Raw genomic sequence first — 5993 nt, 5'->3', positions numbered from 1 at the left:
TCATTGTCACTGTGCACAGATGTGGAAACTGAGACCCAGTGAGGTGGAGTGTCTTGCCCGGGTCACTCAGCAGAGCAGGGATAGAATTGCAAGGCAGCCTCACTCCAAATCCTTGGTCTCGGGCACTGGGCTGCACTGCCCGGTGCCTCCCGTATCCTACTAGGATCCCAGCCAGCCTGTCTCTCGGCCTGTCTCTCAGAAGGGAGCACTAGGAGTTCGTATTGGCTGCAGAGCTGGACTCAGAGGGTGTCCCCAGAGCCTCTTTTAGTGCTTGGGGTGTCCCATAAAGCCTTTGTTCTCAGGTCCTTCGAGGAGAGGGGAGTCTCCCTCCCACCCTGCCTCCCTTCTCTCTCTCTACCGGCAAGGTGGAGGGATCCTCTCACTTAAGGGGAGGCTCTGAGAAGGGGAGGAACCCCTCGCTCCCTGCTTGGCACCTGCCAGCCCTGGAGGAGCCTGATGAATCGTCTGTGTGCCCCCCCCAACCTCATTCCTCCCTCTCCAGCCCCCGCCTGGTTGGGGAGGTGCGAAGGGAGCGATTTCACAGCCTGTCAGCTGAGGCCTAAAAATACCCAGGACTCTGAGATGCTTGGGCAGGGGGAGGAGAGAGCAGGGACCAGGGGATAGGGTGGTGGAGGGTGCGATGGCATCTTGGCCAGAGGAGCCCTGGTGGCACCACAGTCCTGCTCAGGAGTGATGGGCAGACCCTCTGTCCCCAGGGTCCCCATCTGTCCTCATATCTGTCAATGACAAAGAGGGGTGGCATCTCTAGGGTCCTGAGAGCTCAGCTCTGGCACTCAGACCTAAGGGAGGGCTTGGTCCCAGATCGGAACCATGGACCCCGGGCCCCCGCAGAGCCTTTAGCCGATGCCTCTTTCTCCCTCTCCACCCCCAGGCTGGCTGGCATCTCTGGGCTGTGGGAGCCAGGCTGTGCCTGAGCCTGCTTCCTTCCTGGAGAAGGTGCCTGCTTCTGTTAGGGGAGAGGCGTGAGGAAGGCAGTGTGGATGGGGTGCCGGCAGGTGCGGGATGTGACGTGCCAGCCACCCAGGCGCTAGAGGGGAGCAGAGGAAGAAGGGGTGTGGTGGCCCACGTCACTGCCACATGGCTATGTGCTGTGGCACACAGCCCCCACCAGTCAACCGGTGCCCAGAGAGCAGGACACGTGTGTATGTGTGTGCACGGACCCGCTGAGTTGGCTTATTCTTGGTGCTGGAATGCTTGTGGACATGTGTGACCCACTCTGGCTATTCCAGGTAGAAACTGGGTGAGAGCACGGGAGTGGGCGTGGGAGCATGAGCAAGCACACGTCACTTCGTACAGATGCGTGACCGTGTGTGCTTCCCCTGTGGAAACATGATGGCATGTATGTCTGTGCACAGGACATGGGCACACTTCTCTGGGCCACCAACCAGGAGCTTAGAGGGTCCTTAGGGAAGTAATGCAGAGTGGCAGCCAGAGTACGGGGGCTCTGGACCAGAAGGGAAAGGGTACAAATCCCAGACCTGCCATGTGCTGATTTGCTTTGTGACCTTGGGCGACTGACTTAGCCTTTCATTTCCCATCCATAAAATGGGGATAATAATAGTGCTGATATGGAGCTGTTGGGAGAATTCGATGAGTTAATATCTGTGAATCGCCTGGAACTGAGCCTGTCACAGAGTTAGCATGATACACGTAGTAGCTCTTATTTCATCTGGTCCTACCCTTTCGTGATACAAGTGGGAACACCAGCACCAAAGCCCAGAGAGGGCAAACGACCTGCCCAAAGTCACACAGTAAGTTAGTGGCAGAGCCAGGACCGGAACCTAGACTCTAGCACCTTAAGACAGGACTTGTTCAAGTCTAGGACCTCATGGTGCTAGCCCTGCTTTGGGCCACAAGAAGCCTCCACAGTAGAGGACTATAGTCCCGTTGGCATCTGGGCCCTGATTCTACCAGGGCTGGGCTGGGATCTTAGGAACTCCTCAGATAATGCCATGTCAGAGGGGTTCTCAGGGCAGTGGCCTCAAAATGGCCTGAGTTAGAACTGTGCCACTGGCCCGCTCTGTGGACTTGGCCAAGTCACTCAACCCCCCGAGTCTCAGTGTCTTCCCTGTAGTGGAATAACAGTGACACATACTTTATGGGGTGGTCATGGGGATCGAATGAGATCCTGCATGTAATGTCTTAAGTGGCTGGCACACTGTGCCTGGTAAGTTCTCAGTCCTATTAGCTGCAATTATAACCCTTGTGGATCCCTCCCACACAGTGCTCCATAAATGGTGACTTCTTTGCTTCCCATCTAGCCTTGTCCACCCTTGCTCCCCTCCACCTGCCACCCCACACTCCACGGGGCTTTGATCACTGATTGACTTGCTGGCAGCCAAGACCTGTCTTTGTCTCCTGTTGTTGCCCGTTGCCTAGGAGGGAACAGGACCCCTCGCCCCCCCCACCCCGGGACTTAGCCCTTGAGCCCTCTGCATCTGGCCTCATCACTCACTTGCTATATGACCTTGGACAAGCACTGTTTCCTCTCTGGCCTTGAAAAGTGGAGAAGCTGGACCACACAGCCCCAGAAGCTCCTGGTCATGTTGCTGTGTGACCTACCAGGGCCCCTGGCTCAGCCTAACGGAGTGGGTGGCAGGTTGGCAGGGAGGGAGATGGGCTGACTGCCTTGGGTGAGTGGAGCATCTGGGGCCTGAGCCGGCTGGTGGCCTGACATCTTGCCCGGCCCGCACCTGTGGCTGCGTAGGAGGGTGTGCAGGCCCGGCTGGCTGGGCACTGACATTGGGGGAGGCTCAAGGACAATGACGTAGAGAGAGCCCTTCTTGGGGCCCTGGGAGCTGCCACTCCAAGCCGTCCTCCCCCACTCTCCTCCCCCTTCTCCCCAGGGTTTTCCTTCAGCAATTCCTCCTTTCTCCCTGTCCTTCCTCTCTCCTTCCTCTTCCTGGAGTCTCCCAGTATCCCTCTCTGCCTCTTCCCCTTCTGTAATCTTGACCATTTGCTAGGATACCTTCTTCCTCCCTCTCCCTCTGCAGAGGGGAGATCCCTAACCCCTCCTCTGCCTTTCTGGTTCCTGAGATTTCTCCTTTCTTCCTTTCATGCATCCCCATTTTTGTAGATTTTCCTGGCTCCCTCTGCTGCTCTGGAGCCCAGGTCTCTCTCTTACTCTGCATGGACGTGTCTAGGCTCCTTCCAGCTTCTTGTTCCCCAGTTATCTCCCTCCCTCCCCAGCATCCTGCCTCCCTTCGTCCAATTCCTGGGAGCTCTTTGCTCCTCCACCAGCCCCCCCTGCCTGATGGGACCTTGACCCAGGCAGTTCCTGTGACCGGTGCTGCTACCCAGAACCTCCGCAACCCCCCGCCTCTGTAGTTGAGAAAGGGGTCAGCCCAGGGCCCAGGGACTGGCAGCCTTGCCTCCTAATTAGCAGGAGGTAATTGCCTGGAAAAAAATTTTCATTTAGAGACTCAATGAGACTCCGAGACTCCAAGTTAAAGCTGAGCCAGCTGATAGCCCCTGAGGACCAGAGTTGGGAGGTGGGAAGCAGCCCAGGTCAGGGCCTCAGGAAGCCCCTCAGGAGATGAAGGCCCCTAGGATTCCCTGCCTGGCTTATACCCATGACCCCAGCCTTGGAGAATTGGGAAGTGAGCACTGGACTGGGAGTCCCACCATCTTCCCCTGAGTTCTGGCTCCACTGCTCACTCTGTGACTTGGGGTGAGCCACTTAGTGCATTGAGCCTTAGTTTTCTCTGCTATAAAATCAGAACAGGGCCATCCCTGCCCACCTCACCCCTCGGTATCCTGAGGGACGGTTTGGACAGTGCCTATGAAAGCACTGAGCAGGCTGTAAAGTACTGCAGGGCGTGAGGTGTTGCTCTCTTCCTCCATGTGGCTTTCAACTGAGAGGTGAGAATGGTGGAGGGGTGGGGTGGTCTTGGAGTTACCTGAAGCTTGGTGAGGACCCCAGAACATGGGACGATGGTGAGGTGGATTCAGCTGAACAGCAAGATTAAGGACAGGCAGACGCTATTTCCCTGCCAGTCCCAACACTGGACAGCTGCGCCACTCTGAGTGGTCACGTGACCTCTCTGAACCCTACATTCCTCATCTGTAGGATGCTGAGCATGATGCTCCCTCCCAGGGGGCCTGTGAGGCTAAGTGAGATGGTGTTTGCAGGGCTCTTAGCACAGTGCTTGGCATATAGTAAGTGCTCAATAAATGATACTGGCTGTATTTACTGTAATTAAAGGCTATTACCATGACTCCCTGCCTGGATCCAGAGAAGCTGCAATTTTGGATGTTGTCTTCAGGTGGTTTTATTTGTTTTTGGAAGAAGGGGAATCTCTACACCCGGTGAGGCTAATATCAAGCAGTCCCTAGAAACACCAAGCAGATCTGCTTTTCAAAGAGCCCCCACCTAGAGGGTGGGGAAGAGGAGTGGGCTGCCATTGTGGCTTTCTCCTCTACCCTCTCACTTTTTCCCAGGGAGGCTGTGGACGAGGTTCTTGTTCGGGTGGGTGTGAGGTATGGGGCCTTTGTCCTGGGGGAGGCGTGTTACAGGCCTTTGCGTCTGTCTTGATGGGACTGGCCCTGCGGGAGGAAAGGTTTGTATTTGTTTAAACAAGTCTACCCACCCACCTTGGAGGAGGGAGTAGGAAGTTTTGCCTGCCCAGGTCTGGCCAGCTGGGTTGAGCCTGTGCTGTGACCCGGGCAGCATGGCGCCCCAAGGCGGCTGGGACACAGTTGGACAGGCTGGAGCGTGCGGGTGTTGGGCAACGCTGCAGGCTCAGAGCACCTGATTGCCCTGGGAGCGGTGAGGGGGTGGCGGGGGCCAGACCTTCTGCCGCTTGTTCCCGCTGGCCCAGCGACTCCGCTGGGGACCTTCTGTGCGCCGGCCACCAGGAGGCAGTGCAGCCGGCTCCCCTTGAGGGAATGGGGTGTGGTATTAGCGGGGAGGTTCTTTTTGTCCCAAGTCGGGCTGCTGACTGGGTCCTCAGCACCTGAGGACCTAACTCGGGGAAAGGGGGCTCTTGAGGTCGGCTGGTTGCTTCCATGGCTTCAGCTGGAGGTTGATTGGGGAGGAATTGGCAGAGGAAGATGGGGTCACCGCCGTCTGCCATGAAAAGGTCTCTTGGGACCTGCTCGCCAGGAGCAACGCAAAGGACAGCCTGGAGGAGGCTCAGCCCCAGGACCGAGTTCTTTTTCAGCACCAAGGACAGGGGCAGGCGCGGCTGAGGTTGATTTCAGCACAGTAGCCAGCGCCCAGGGGTGGGGCGTTCATGGCTCCGTTCTCGTATCTGTGGTGTAAATGACACCCCGAAATATGATAGAACGGCACCTCGGAGAGGGAATCTCAGACCCCGTATTCCAACAAGGTGGCTTAGGACCAGAGAGTTGAGTGAGTAACCTAAGGTCACACAGCCGGTGAGTGGCAAAACTGGATTCATTTTTAAAATTTTTTTTAATTCTTTTTTTTTTTACAGGGGCCATGCTAATCATCTCTGTATCGTTCCAAGTTTTAGTATATGTGCTGCCAAAGCGAGCACCAAAACTGGATTCAGATCCACAGTGGTCTCTCTCCATCCATTGCTCCCTCATCTGGATTCCCACTGGTTATCCTTGTTCTTCTTAAACATCTCTGGGAGCTGCTTAACATTATGTTACATCCCCGAGAGCCACTGAGCTGGTGTAGATTGAGTGCACTCCCCTCCCCTCCCCCACCAAAATCCCTGGCCAAGGATCTGAATCTCAGGATGGAAGGAGTCAAGCCCCTGTGGCCTTTGTGGCTCTAAGCCTCAGGCGGGCGGGTGTCGGTCCAGCACAGGCGCCGGGCCTGTAAGGAAGCCTGTGACTGGGGAAGGTAGAGTTGAGTCATCCTCAAGAGAAACTCTTAAGTGCTCTAAGATCCTCAAATGAAATACAGCACACAGTTCCAACCCCAGCTTCTTTGCAGCCGTGTATTATTAATAACAATAAGATGCTGATTTAGACCAAGGCACAACAATGCATTATTCATA

At 55.9% G+C, this 5993-nt stretch overlaps 1 pseudogene; it reads right to left on the bottom strand.

The window, feature by feature from the left end:
* Nucleotides 1–5426: 5426 nt before the first annotated feature.
* Nucleotides 5427–5522, bottom strand: LOC138385558 (U6 spliceosomal RNA; annotated as a pseudogene).
* Nucleotides 5523–5993: the final 471 nt, after the last annotated feature.

This window comes from Eulemur rufifrons, chromosome 6, assembly GCF_041146395.1.
Source record: "Eulemur rufifrons isolate Redbay chromosome 6, OSU_ERuf_1, whole genome shotgun sequence".
Lineage (NCBI taxonomy): Eukaryota > Metazoa > Chordata > Mammalia > Primates > Lemuridae > Eulemur > Eulemur rufifrons.
The sequence above is the reverse complement of the archived record's forward strand: the minus strand, read 5'-3'. Positions and strand labels throughout refer to the sequence as shown.